The sequence below is a fragment of the Agelaius phoeniceus genome, chromosome 3 (genome assembly GCF_051311805.1).
Source record: "Agelaius phoeniceus isolate bAgePho1 chromosome 3, bAgePho1.hap1, whole genome shotgun sequence".
NCBI lineage: Eukaryota > Metazoa > Chordata > Aves > Passeriformes > Icteridae > Agelaius > Agelaius phoeniceus.
Genome location: NC_135267.1, coordinates 101083831 through 101098335, shown reverse-complemented (window position 1 = coordinate 101098335; position 14505 = coordinate 101083831). Strand labels below are relative to the sequence as shown.

The following is a 14505-nucleotide window of genomic DNA, read 5'->3' as shown; positions in this document are numbered from 1 at the left end:
GTTTGCATTAGTAATGCTGAACAAACCTGAAGCCTCCACTACAGCAAACACAAAAATTGACTCTGTTTATAAAAGAATTAAAGAACTAACGCATGTTGAGAGTCTCTCTCCATTTACAGAAAACATGCACCTCTTCATGACAACAGTTTCTCTGACTGATGAAAGTTTAGAAATCAAAAGAAGTGGCAGAAAACATGCAATTATACACCCCTGAAGAAAATGAGCACTGTGCTCAGATTGGCAAATTTCATCTTCCACAAACCACTAATTAGCAAAAGATTCATCAAGACTAAAGATCTCTGCTTAGTGCCAACTTGCTTACATTGAAGCTGGACCTTGCTCTCTCCTTTGAAACACTCCTGATCTTTGGACTTGGTAACTGAAAGCTGCTATTTCTGGCACTGATTCGTGTGCATGTTTAGGAACCACTGCAACTGGAGCTGTCTCCTTGTGAGCCAGTTACACTACAGAGCTGAGTTAAAAGGAGGTGTCTCTCTTGCTACCTGGCCCTTATAAGAAGTAGATCACCAGAAGACTACTCGCACTTTCAAAGTACTGCCTTCTCCTTGTTTGACAGATTACACTTTTAAGATGTTACATAAAAGCAAAAATAGTCACAAATACTTTGGATCATCTGTCTAGTGTTAGCACTGCCAGAGATGAACTGTGCCAGGAGTGCTTTACATCAGTGTGAAAAAAGTCAAGAGTTCCTAAAAAAAATGTTTTCCCAATGAAATATTTATTGAAAAACAAAAAGCAGCTTGTGTGAATGATGACAAAATCCTTCAAACTAGATACTGCATAAAATCTGCTGTACTTCATGGAAGCTAAAAAAATAAATTTTGAATATGAAGTTTGAGTGTCTCCTTGCTATTAGGACATTATCTCAAAGTCCTTGATGCCTCTCAGGCAGACAATTTGAGCACTTGGTATATTTATGTTATTATTTCCCCTGTGAAACTCTTTATTTCATCTTTCCCATTAAAAAAGAACAGGTGTATAAAGGAACACAATTACAACTCTTAATAAATCAGCACCTACAGATGTATTTAATGCTCTTTAAGACAAAACCTGAAGGACCTATGGCTATCAAGTTTCTTTTTGTTTGTTTCCAATCAGCTTCAGAGAAAAAGAAATCAGCTTGACACAAAAATCAAAGCAGCATTTTAATATGCACAAAGTCTAGCTTCGTTTGTTCAGCAGTCCAATCCAGTTCCTGCAGAAAAGGAGTGGGTGGTTGCTGCTACCAACTTAAATGGAAGCAGGATCAGTCACGAGAGGAGAACTATCTAGAGCTGTTACATTGGATGCTGCAATACTTGCCTGAACAATGGAAGTATTCCGAAGGACACGCTCTTGGGTACCTGTCCAGCAGCACAAACTCCTAATCCTCCTCCTCTCTCTACCACCACCTGGCTCATTATGTTAAATCAGAGCCCAAAGATGCCATCCTATTATGTCAAAGGCATGCATTTTAACTTCAGCCAGAAAGGGCTACTTTCAATTTACACTGCTAAATCAGTTGGTTAATTTCTATAGCAATTACTTGAAAACACAATTCATTTTTATAGCTTGTTTTACCACGTGAAAGCTTCCTGTGCCCTTAGATGCAAACTGAAGTGCCTCTGTCAATTTTGTACCCTGTGAGAAGTCCATAAGACACAGGAACCTTCACTTGTGCAGATGCATGCCTAAAATTATCAGAATTAAGAAAGCGTTGTTTGAAGTCACACACATTGCAAGTGCTCATTCATTTGTGAGACACAAATATAAAACTGGTGTTTGGGGCACCCAAGTCCTCTCCCACCGTTGTTTGAGCAATAGTGCATTCTAGAGTGGCAAAATCCAGCACTCACTGGCGGGCAGCGAGAGTCACCCTGATGACTGCACCAGGCACCAGATGAAAAAAGCCTGGATTTCCCTGCTCCCGAGAGCCTTGGATGTGTCTGAGCACACGCTGCCACACGGAACAGCTCTGGCGTGCTGCACTGAAGTTCGGCTGGAGAAGCTGACAGCCCCCCCCGGATGGAGATAAAATGGGCAGATTCGCTTTATTTTACACCAGCAGCTGACCCACAGCTGTAAATCAGCCACCGAGGGGCCCACTGGACAGCACACAAGCCTCTCCATAGATTTCCAACTAAAGTGGCCCTGGCTTTTCCAGCTGTGTTTCACAAAATGCAAGAAATGACAGCAGGTAACTGTACTTCTATTTTCATGCTTAGGAATAACTTATTTTTCCAGATCCTGATGTGAGTAAAGCAGCCAACGCTCTAAATCAAAGTGGCACCGTAAAAGGATTTTTCTTCAAGTGTTGATCCACCCCGAAGAAAATCCTAATAAATATACATTTTTGCCGTCGCTTCCAAAAGATGAACCTCCTTACTCACAAATTTCCCCCCAGACGCCTCTGTCTCTCCGCGCTGGCGGTGCTCCCAAGGAAGACCCATGCGCGCTATTGCTCAGGGAAAAGACAGGCTAATCCCCAGCCCTAACACCAACCCCTGAAAAGGGCCGGGCAGCGGGGCCAGCCGGGTCCTGCCCAGCCATATGTCAGCTTTGCTACAGCGGAGTGAAAGTCTCCCCCAGGCCCTTTTAGCTCCCTCGGCACTACAGGACGCACTTCTCGGGGTTCCCCGAATCCCCCGCTCTTGCTAGGGGAACGGAGCCGGGCTGCAGCCCCCGGCTCCAGGGGCTCCCCGGCGCACACGCGAACTTACCGGGGTGGCGCGGCTTTCCTGGCGTCGGAGGGAGCCCGGCTCCGGAGAGCACAACCGGCCGCGCTACCGGGGCCGGAACAGCCACCTCGATAGAAAAGTACATTCCAGCTACCCGCACCTGCTTCGGCTCGGGATCCCCCCGCACCGGCGGGGGAGGGGGGCGTATTTTAAGGTCAACTTCGCCGCTCTCCCTCCTCTGCTCATCTCAGCACGAACCCCCCCACCCCGGAGGAGACGGGAAGGATCCCCACCCCGGGCTCCTCTGCCCGGGCACCAATTTAAAGGTAGAGATATAACAAGCCCTGATGACTCGCAAAGCCAGAGGGGGTGGAGGAGTGTCGCCGCCCCCCGCCCCCCCCCCCCCCCCGATGCCCCGCAGCCCCCCAGCCCCACTCACCACATGCAGCTCCACCTGAGAACTAAAGCATGGAGAGGGGGAGGTCGGAAACTCTCGCCCTAGAGCAGCTCCATATGTCGCTCCTCGCCGCGCCGCTCCGGGGAGGGGCCGGGTGGGATGCGGAGGAGGAGGAAAGGAGGAGGAGGAGGAGGAAAAGAGGAGGAGGCAGGAGCAGGCGGCGTGAGGATTTAAGCCTCCGCTCTGCCCCGGCGGCTGCGATCACGCAGCATTATACAATGGAGGAGGAGGAGGAGAAGGAGGAGGCACCACCAGCCCCGGCTCCCAGCACTTGCCGCCAGCACTGACGACAGGGGCGGCTCCGGCGAGCTCCTCACCCTCCGGCCCGCGTCAAAGCTCCGCCTCGGCCCCGGCCCTCCTCCCCCGCCCCCCCAACCCCCGCGGCTGCTGCCGCTGCTCCTGCTCCTCCTCCTCCCCCTCCTCCTCCTCCCCCGCTCCGGCTCCCCGCGCTGCCCACGCGTGCCCCGGCCCCCGCCGCCGCCGCGGCTTCCCCGGGGAGCGCCGGGCCGGCACAAAGGCGGGTGCCAGCGCGCCCCGACCGCAAATATGACAAGTATCCCTGCTATCCGGTGGCGGGGACCCGGCCGGGGCACGGGGCTCTGCCAGCCCTGCTCCCCGCGTGGGGCTGGCCCTGCGTTGTCCCGGTACAACCCAAAATTCTCCCCCCCGCACCTCCGGTCAGCCCCCGGCCCGGCCAAGCACAGCAGGGGCGAGGGGAGGATGCGGAGAAAGCCCGGGGCGCTGCCGGCCGCCCCCCGCCCCGGGACCTCACCTGGGAGCCGAGGGAGGCGGCGGCCCCCGTCCGTGGAATCCTCGCTGCTAATTTGGGCTGTGCAGATACCACCGAAGCACAAAAATGAGGCCAAACGGAGATGTTCGAGCGCGCGAAGACTTGGGGGAAGGAGGGAAGCGCTCGGCACCAGGCGCTATCTGGAAAGAAGATGATTATTTTAAGTCACCTCAATGACTGAGTTTTGAAAGGGGCTGTAATCCCAGCCGGCGCTGTTAAAGGCGATTCAAACACCTCACAGTTTTGGCTGTAGCCCCAGCAGGCATCTCGGATCGTTCCGGCCTTTCATGTTCCACTAAACCGGTTGTACTTCGGGACAATAAAGCTTTAAGACCTAATATAAAGGCGATTATTAGTCATTAATACCACGACTCTTTTAGGTATTATGCTCAAAACGGTCTGTAATGATTTGTGATCAATCAAGATGATAGTCTTACTAGAAACTAAGTTCCATTTGCAGTTAGAAAACCGAAAAGGAAAAGGATACCTTTAGAAGAAAGGTTTCCTTGCTCTGGAAACTGTATCTGACAAAAATTCACAAAGGAAAAACAACACCAAACCATTAAAACAGTGAATCTGCCAAAATAAAAGGAGACTAGCTGCTGATTTTATGGATTCTTAAAATTAGAATTGAAAAGGCCCCATCACCTTGATGTTAAAACGCCAGGACTGGCACTTGAGCACTCTGCTGAACTCACTAAAAATAAAAGAAAGGACATCAGACCTAAAAACTGACGTTTTATTTTGCAGGTTTGGAGGCCTCAGCACACCTTTCCCTTTCCACCCGTGCTATTCCTTTGAGGAGATCCAAGCTCTCTCCTCCCTTATCTGTGGCACAGAGTTAGCCCTAGACCAATCTGCAAAGCAATTCACGAGCCATTTACTAGATTTTGACGAGTGATTTGCGAATTGCCCAGGAGCTGGCAAACATTAAAACCAGAATCTCCCTGGCTGGATACTTTCCAGCAGCAAGGCACTGAAATTTGGTCCCTCTGCCTGGGGAAACTAGTCTCTCCCTGAAATTACCAGCTTCAAAATCACTAAATTACCACAACAAAATCACTAAATAAAAGGAAAAGGTTCATCTTCTTTAGGGCCTGAGTGATACCTGTTCAGTGGGCTTCTGCCTACTCAAAAGCCACACAGAATATTTGTACTACTTGCACATTGTTGGCTAGGTTGTTTGGTTTTTGTTGTTGTTGTGTTTTTTTGTTGGTTTTTTTTTTTTTTTTTTGCATGCCAGATTCACTGAATTTCGGGGCCCCATTCCACCCTCCTTTACACCAGATTTGTAACTCAGCGGGATCTGGCCTTGCGCAATTGCGCCGTGGATGCGCCCAGCCGAGCAGCGCCTGCCTTCCGGAGCTCAAAGTCCGCAGCAGGTTTACAGTGCCCGTGCCTGGGTGTGTGCACGCTATCACCGGCACCAGAGGCAGAACCACAAACATTTGCTAAATAAGCAGCTGGGCTCCAGCCCGATGCGCACAGCCCTTGCCATGATACAGTCGGCAGTAAAAAGCCTGAGCCTGTGTCATTCGAGTTTTAAACGCTTCTGACTTCGCTCGGTTGCTCCAGTTTTACACCAGCATAAGAAAAAGCTCACCGCCCCTTCTGTTTCCTACTGTAACTCTCCCGAGTCTTTCTTGGCAGGAGTTTACAGTCACGCTGTAACTCAGATTGTGCCTCTGAACACAACTAGTACAACCTGCATCCACACTCAGAAGCACTCCCAGCTGAGCATAGGTCACGATACGAATCGATATGAATACAGCTCCTTCCTGTGCTTCGTGCACAGCACAGGCTCCAGCGCGGCGGGACGAGGTTGGGCTAGGCAAGGAGAATAATCCCGCGGCTGCCTGCTCCTCACATGGCCTCACACCTGATTGAGGGAGACCTTTCTGGCCAAGAAACTCTGCTCTGCAGCTCTGGAGAAGCCTTACCAGAGGGTGTCTGCAAGACCCAAATGCAGTTTGCCTGAGCACTTCAGTAAGCACGGAGAAGCAGCCTGCAATGGAGCCACAAAATGCCGTGCTAGGAAGTGTGTCGGCAGAGGTTTCCAGAGCCTGCGGGAGCAGGAGGGGGAATAGTCTGAGCGTCTGCAAGGAGGAGCCACCCAAAATGCATCCCATTTCAGAACCATGTATGTATGGGCTTCCCAGGGAGTAGTAACACAGGTTTAGCTGTGCAGTTGTAGCCTTGACAGAGGCCCTTGAGCTGCTCACATGTGAAGATGACACAGTAAAAGAGAAGGAGCTGAGCTGTGTCTTTCTGCAGCAGCACCGACCTGATGTGGGCTACAGGCACAGTCTGAGTGCAGCCCTGTCTTTGAGCAAGGATGGTCAATGCCTGTCTGATTGAGGCCAGGTCTCACAAAAATAATTCAAAACCCACCCCTGCATTGAAGATAAATAAATGAACAAGGTAATAAATGAACAAACAGAAATCAAACATTGGGAATGGGGAAACAGACACTGGACTTCATAAATCAATTCATTAGAAACACTACAGACTGCCAGGTAATCTGCCCATCAATACGGATGCTAATTAGGAAAGAGTGGCAAAGTTTGTGCTGGAATGTTGGCATCCCTTGCATATTTCAAAAATAGAGGGAGTGAATTGCTTCCTATGCTTCTAATTGCATCTTTGGCCTTTTCCTTTCTGATTGCAATACATATGAATACTATGAGATTTCATCAGGTAATTGTTCAACACAACTTCATTTTCTCCCTGGATGTCTTTGTTTTGGTGCATGCAGAAGCTGGCAGGCAAACACCAAATACTGCCTCCCAGAGCAGACAACTTTTTGCAAATAAAGACCCCCTCAGCAATGGTACCTTGGGAGAAGCTAGACAAAGGGCCTGCCTACAGCAGAGCTGCTTGTTCCACCTGAGCAGCGAGGCTCTCCTGGGTAAGGAGAAAGCATGCTGCAAGCAAAGGCACGGTGAAACACTGCTCACACCTTGTGCAGGCTCTCTTCAGGCTCAGCACTGACCTCCAGGAGTAGGACCCTTCTCATGTGAGAGGCTCAGCCACAAATAAAAAACAAGTTCCTCAGTAAAAAACTGAGGTGCTGCATTACTTCAGCCTGCACCTGTACACAAGCAGGCAAGGAGCTGCACCTGGGAGCTGGGCAGCTTTCCTTGGGATTTCAATGGCTTTTTCTTATTTTCTGCTGTTACAACTCTAACACGGCTGTCCCATGTGTCCTAAAGCACAGGAGTCAGTAAAAACCATGATGATCCACTCATGTCACTCCAGTTTTAGCTCTTTTTCCCCCCTTCATTTTCTCCTTTAGTTTATATTTTTGTCCTTTAATGTATTTGTGGCAGTAGGAGAAACACCGTTCCCTAGAATGCATAACGTGCTTAATTATTATTCTCGGTTAGTTCTCTAGGAAAAAAAAACCCTACAGGAGAAATCAGTTTAATTAATGAGTATGACCAAGTGCAGCCTTAGTTTTAATGCAGTATCATATATTATATGTCCAGTTGGGCAGTTGATCTTCTTTGGGTAAAATGAACAGCCATGCAAAAAACGAGGGAGATCATGAATCAATATTCTGAGTGCAACTAACCCCTTTTGTATAGTTATTCTAAGCTTCCTACAGATTTTGATGAAAATGTTGGTTCCCAAATACTGCTTTTGGCTTTGGTAATGCAGGATCAGGCCTGTACAGTCTAGTAATAGGAAGCTATTGCTTGGCAGTACCAAGGGTTGTGCCACATGGTAAATTCATTAAGTAATTAAGGGAAAGAACCCAACTCTTAACTCCAGGATAACTCTCAAATATCCACACCAAATAAAAATCCCGAGTGCGTGCAAACGACAGGGGTAGCAAGATTTCATCTGAATGTAAGATTTGGTGATTTAGATGTTTTTCAGAAGGGCTACTCCTCACATACTAAATTATTAAGGAAATATTATGGAACAGGATTATCAGGAAAGAAAAAAAGAAGCAGTGTGCATTAGCTGGCTTAGTCAGAGGAGGTTTTGCTGCATTCCCCATGCAGGGAGATGACTCCCTCCCTCTGTAATTCCCTGTGCACTCCCAGTCCTCTGGAGACTGTTGGTGTGCATCATCTTTGCTCCAGCTGAAAGACTGTCCTCTGACAGAGGTTCTGGCTGCCTACCATCACTGTGTATCTCCTTACATCTTTCAGCCTTTTAATAAAACTCTGTGTTCCTTTCCAAATCCTATTCAGGCTGCATCCCTTGCAAGATGTGCTTCATTCCTGGCCCAGGCCAGACTGTTCACACTGGCACTGCCTGTATGGCACACAGGCTCCTAAAACAGTCTCTCCTTTCCAATCCTGCTTCTTGTAACACAGTGAATTGTACTCTGCACTGAGCTGAGTTTTAAACAATTTCAGGCTGCTTTTCTTTCCCTTTCAATGCTCACTCTGCAGTCTCTATCAAAAGCACAAGTCATTCTTTTCTGGAACACTTGGTTACTTTTTTGAAGAGAGGCTACGCTGATGTCCTGATATTCATCTCATACCAGGGCCAGTGGATCAAGAGGAAAAAAATCTGCAGATAAAACCAAAGCTTCTGTTTTAGAGCTAAGGAGGGAATACTTCTAATCAAGAAAAAACACAGAAACGGTGGAGAAAAATAGAGATGGCCAGTCTTCAGGCCTAATTAACCACTGGTGTAAACAGATGTCACTGCAATCAAGCCAGAAGCCTTTGGGCCACCCACCAGCCTTGAGCACAAACCCAACATGAGCCTGAAAATCTTAACAACGTGGGGCTGTCAAACATGCAAGCCACACACACTTCAGCACAAAGGTCCCCACCACATCCCCAATGCTGAGGGACCACCTGCTCCTGGTTCACCAGGGGAGAACAGCTCTACTGCTCTGCCTTACCCTGAGTGCTGCACACACTACAGCCCTCTCCTGAAGCAAAGCTACTCCTACAAAGCTCTCCATGGAGCCATACATTTCTGGAGCACAGATGCCCCTAAACACCCTTGAAACCTGAAAGAGGCCTGGGTGCATAGGCAGGTTGGAAAGAGGCCTGGGTGCATAGGCAGCTGCTCAACCCTGCTCAGATGCCAAAGGCTTGAGAGACCAAATGGGGCCACCAGTGGGGTGACCAGAGGCTTCTAGAAGTGGATATTCCTGCTCAGATTTGCTGCATTAAAGCATTATATAACAGTTACAAGAAGTTTGAGACTGGGAGGGCACAATGGAAATGGTGTTGTGGCTACAATGCTGATGTAGGATGTTGCACAGCATTTTAATGTTAAGCAGGACTTAAACCATGTCACTGGAGTTAAACGTGTTTGTGCTCAGATGCATTACCAGAAAAAAAACAAACCAAAACAAAAACCAACCAAACAACAAGCTATCTCAATCCTTATTTATATGAAAACATGAGTTAATACATGGACATCCAAATGAATGCACTCACCTATAGCTGCTTTTGCTGGCTGGAATACAACCTGTAAAGCACATTAATGATCCTATGCAGATTTGGGGGCTTGGGCCTATTGTTTAAAACTAGTTTCTGCAGCTCCTTAGAGCCTCTAGATTCAAAGAATGCTTACCAAGATAGAGGCACTTTCAAAGTAATTCCAATTTGCAGTGATAAATTCTTTCTCTGACTGTCCCAGGTGCAAAATTCTTTACAGACGATGTTTATCTGCACTCCTTTCAGACAGAGGTTTCTGAGGGTCTAATTTTAAATAAACGGTGAGTGACCTACACCACTTCTTTTAAAAAAAAGCAAAAAGCCAAAACCAACAAACCCCAATAAAACAGAAGTTGAATCTGTAGGGCCAAATTCAGAAGAGGAAGAAAAAAAAAAAGGAGCTGGCAGAAAACCTAGCACAAGAACATCAAATGTAGCAGCATTAACTCCCACTGCCATTCTGTTCCTCTACAAATTATTGAAGTTCATACAGAACTGAACTCATTGAGTCAATGCAGTGAATGCACAAATCTTTCTGTTTTAACCCTTCACAAAATGTGTAACTCCTTAGATTATGTGCAAAGAGGAGATTAAAAAAAAAAAGACTGAATGAGCACATCAGATGCTTTTAGTGACTATGCCTGTGGTAATGATTCATTTTGTCTTTCTACATTCCCCAGTGCTAGCACGGCTAAGAGTCAGCAGAAGCTCATACTGCATATGCAGGTAAACAGACCGTGGGTGATGTCTGCATTTCTTTACCTAAAACCACCCTGTAACCGTCAGAAATCCATTTTATCTTTCTGAAGAAAAAGAGAACTGCACAAATTAATTTAGGTTCTTCTCTAACCTTTTTTTTATGTTCTTTCACTTTAAAGGAAGCTGTTCATTTATAGTGACCATTAGCCAAAGGCTAAAAGAGGTTTACACCTAATTAGTATTCCCAAGCAAGGATGAAACACTAAATCATTGCAAACCCACCCAGCATTTAGGTCCTACCAACAGGACAAAGGAAAAAAAGCTGAAAATCCACCATTTATCATCAGAGTCCCCTTCCTTTCACACCTCTTAATGGTCTCTTTCTTCCTCCCACAGCGATTCCGGGGTGCTAATGTCCTTGAAATGTGGAAAGGGTCTGGAAGAGGAGAGAAGCAGCTCTCCTGCCTGGTCACACCCATAGGACATAGCACGTGTGGACATTTCCAGGGGTGCAAACGAAAATAGCATGAAAAAAAAAAAGAAAAAAAAAAAAAAGAGATGTCCTGAGCAGGGATGGCATGGAGGTAGGAAAGAAGGTGCTGCATGTGGCATAAACTATGGTGGTTTTCTGTGACAGCCATAAGCAGGTAGCTCAAACAGTAATAATTGACTCCTTTTATTTTTATTTGAACCGTGGCGAGGGGGCAAAACAGAGGCACAATTGGAGTACAGAGGGAAACAAGTCAAGGGAAAAGAATGGACCCAAGAAACAAGGAGGAAGAGCTGCATTCCCGTTGATGGTGCTGCTACTGAGTCCCTCGTTTGACCACTGCACAGCAGCAGGAGAGGAAAATAACACGAGGTGTATCACTGAGGCTTTCCCTGCTTCTTCTCCCAGCCACAAACTTTCCCAGCACACGTGGGATGGGCAGAAGGCTCCCAAACCCCCCTCTCTTTCACAGAGATCACTTTCCTACAGAGGTTCAACTTTGCAAACCAGTTTCTATAGGATTCATTTGTAAAAGGGAAGGTGCTAACGACTGAGCCGTAACTCCCGCCTGCCGAGTGAAGTCCCTGCCCAGCCAGAGCAGCCAGTCCCAGCTACTGCAGAGAGAGGCACCAGACTCTTTGCAAGAGCTGAGCAGAAAGAGGCACCCTCTGCCAGAGGCTCACAGCAAGGGGCCAGCCAAGCCAAGGAGGGATGGTTGTCCATCTGCTATCACTCATGCCCCAATGCATTTTCTAATCATCCACACTCAGGGGACATTTCTAGTACGTTTCCTGCTAAGCAAAAAATTCATAATAAACCCCAGCTACTTTGCTTGCTTACCTATTACCTACAGTAGAGTTAACCTTCATGTTAAATCTTTTTCTTTTTTCTTTTTCCTTCAGAATCTGCTCTTCTGCTAACTTTACTGTACTCTTGCTGGATGTTCAGACCCTGCCACAAGAGCAAAAGAAGTTAGGCAGCTGTCAAATTGCTGATAATTTGACTCCACACAGATACCCAAATACTATTGCCAAGCAGGTCAGCATACAGAAACTTCTTTTTGCTGGCAATGCTCTTCAAAGAAACTCTTCCTTCTCTGAGCAGCTGGGAAAGTGCAAGTGCCCACTCCTTACTCAACCTGTGAGGTTCATAGAAAGAGCTGCCCCCAAGAACATCAGTGCATTACTCCTGCCAGCAAAAAGGGAGGCCTGGCGTTTGATGGGTTTGTTTCAGTTTTAAAACCAGAACAACCCAAACCAAATCACCTCTGTCAGACAAACACTGTCTTCCATGAGATGTTCAGGTGAAAGACCTCAGGCTCCCAAGATCTTTTTGCTAGCTGCCACAGCTGATGTGGGCACAATAATGAGAAGGAAATGCATTTGTTGTTTTGAACTTCACTTTCTTTCATTTAGCAAAGATTCCCCTTAAATAAATGGAAGTAGGGAGATCTTGGAATAAGCCTTAGCAAGTTTTAATCACACTTTTTCTTCTTGCAAGCGAGCCGTCATTCAGTAGCTAGGTGGTTCTAAATAAAGAACTCTAGTCAACAACAGGAAATAACTCCCACAGAAAAAAAAGGGCAGAATACAAACTCACAGCAACTCTCGTACAGAGCTCACAACGGCCTTTTGTTCCATGCACATTAAGTCCAAAATCTTTACTTTTCAGAACATGTTCTTACTCTAAGTAATTAAAAATTATTTTTAACTTGTCACAAGTACGGATCCCTTCCTTGCCTTCCTCCCAGAAAAGTCCTGTTAAGAGTCAGAAAATCACAAGCTATCCCTATTTTCCCTCTTTCATTTAGTAAGTATGGACATTCTAGGAATGCCACATGATGACTAGGATTTAAGAAAGCTACTGATGGTGGAGTTTTGATCCTTTTTTCTTCTTTTTTTTTTTTTTTTGGCCAGGGGAGGTGCACTATTGTGTTCTCAGCTGCAGTTTACATCCTTCACAATGTTCAAAAACCACTGCATGTTCAGAAAGTACAAAGCACCTGGTCTGTGGGAGGGGGATAGAGGAGAAAACACACATCTCCAGCCACTTATTAAAAACTCTGGCTAGTGCCTAGACTCATCAGCTTTTAAATTATACAACACATCACACATAACAGGCCAATGATTGAGCACAGGCACCAAGCACAACATTCAAAAATGCACAACCAAAATCCCTTAAAGAATACACTGTTGGTTCCACACTTAGAAAAAGTGTGGTTTTAGTGTGCCAAGGGGGGAATTTTAAGATGGCTGCTGCTTGCTATGGATAGGTCTCTGCAGGAGGTAGTAGAGCTTCTTTAGGAACGTTGCTATCACTTGTGGCAAATATCTTCTGGAACACAAGCAGAGATATAGCAGGTTTTAGTGGCCAGCTGATTCCAGCATTCCTCCAACAAATCACCTGATGTGGCTGTGTCACACTGAACTGCAAACCAATTTCCATTCTAGAAATAGAATGTTTGAATTATACAGCTGCAAGAACCAGGGTAACAGTTCCAGGTTGGATTTTTGTCTCTGGAATATGTGAACTGGCTCAGTGTGCACGTGTGTGTACTGTGTGTTCGTGTGCACATGCAACCATCAAAAGTTTACACAAAGAGCAAATCACATTTGGTTCCTAATGCACAATGAACACACAGGCTGAAGCAACTCCACATTCAAACCTAGCCCCAAATGGGTGGTTGTATTTTAAAGTCCTCAGCAGTGGGTTCAAACTTGAGCTTGCAATTATAACCTTTTCTTGTTTAGAAAATAGATGTCACTGCTGACAAATGCAGACTCCTTCTGAATGCAGACTCTGAACCTTCAAAAAGGAATAAAAATTGACACGGTGAAGTATCATAGAGCAACTGTCCCACTGTTTCCCAGCTCTCACCCATTAGGTTAAATACTACAGAGATTTCAGTGGGACCAGCACACTTTAAAAGATGTAGTCTCTCTGTCTTTTTCTCTCTCTCGCTGAATGATATTTCTGCCCACATGCACTGACACATACCGTGTCTAACAAGGCTGTGATTCATTTTCAGTTCTAGTCATGCTCACAAGTGATGCAGTGCACTAGCTGTGCCTTCAGGATCTGCGTAATTTAGCTTCATTTTCTCTGCCCCCACCCTGCATTAAGTGAAGTTCCAACAAAGCCAAGTCATCACCCACCAACTCCCCCTCCCACCTGCTTGGGGGATGTATACAGCAGGAATCTGAATAATAATAATAATAAAATTAAATTAGTTTTTTTAGAAAGAGAGAGGAGGGGATGAGAGCTTGAGAAATATCATGAATTGTTAGAAAGCTTTCTAACAGTGAATAATGTGAGTGAATAATGATAATGGGATGTATACTACCAGATCACTGAAGCAGCTGTATGAGTCCTGAATCATCTCCCCATACACGTTAAAAGCAGCACTGTGTCTTGCATTGTGAACATCCTGCAAGTTCATGCTAAAGAATGATTGACATTAAACCTGAATCCCTGATTGATGAAGGCAAACACCTCCTCAGCCTCTCCCACAGAGGCCTCCTGGTGACCATTTGCTGGTCCCCTGCCCCCTGCAGCCACTTCGACCAGGCGCAAATGTCAGCGGGAGCCGTCAGCACGGCCCACTGCAAACCTCCCCTTGCAGCCCAGTGGCCACCATCCATCACCAATTACACACGGTGGTTTTGTGATACAAATTACAAGCTGCTTCTGAGCTAAACTCCATGTATTTGAGGCATGAGGCCAAGCTTGAACAAAGTGAAAGACAGGCTTTTTATTTGATAAATCTCATTATCTTGCTGGCATTCAAAATTCATCTCAGACAGAGAAATGCATCACAAAGTAGTTCTCTAGTTACTTGGAAGAGCCAAGATGCTTTAACATATAAGTTAAAAGGTGTTTACACACCCACCACACTAACACTTCTAGCTCTCCTCCACCTTCAACCTGGAACTATGTTTTGATGGAACAGAAAGCTTGATTTTCTAAAGAAAAACAAG

The 14505-nt window shown here is 46.3% G+C and overlaps 1 protein-coding gene across 6 annotated transcripts in view; it reads right to left on the bottom strand.

Annotated features, from left to right (window-relative positions):
- Window positions 1-14505, bottom strand: part of SERTAD2 (SERTA domain containing 2) — a 79190-nt gene that overhangs the window by 18435 nt on the left and 46250 nt on the right. For 2 of the 6 annotated variants that reach the window (XM_054630197.2, XM_077175983.1), the window contains exon 2: window positions 3908-4065. The exons of 1 other annotated variant lie outside the window; for it this stretch is intronic. The gene's annotated coding sequence lies outside the window, so the exon portion shown is untranslated. Of the gene's footprint in view, window positions 1-2720; window positions 2996-3117; window positions 3463-3907; window positions 4066-14505 lie in introns of those variants that run through there. 3 more of the 6 variants (XM_077175986.1, XM_054630198.2, XM_077175985.1) reach the window with 3 other exon arrangements.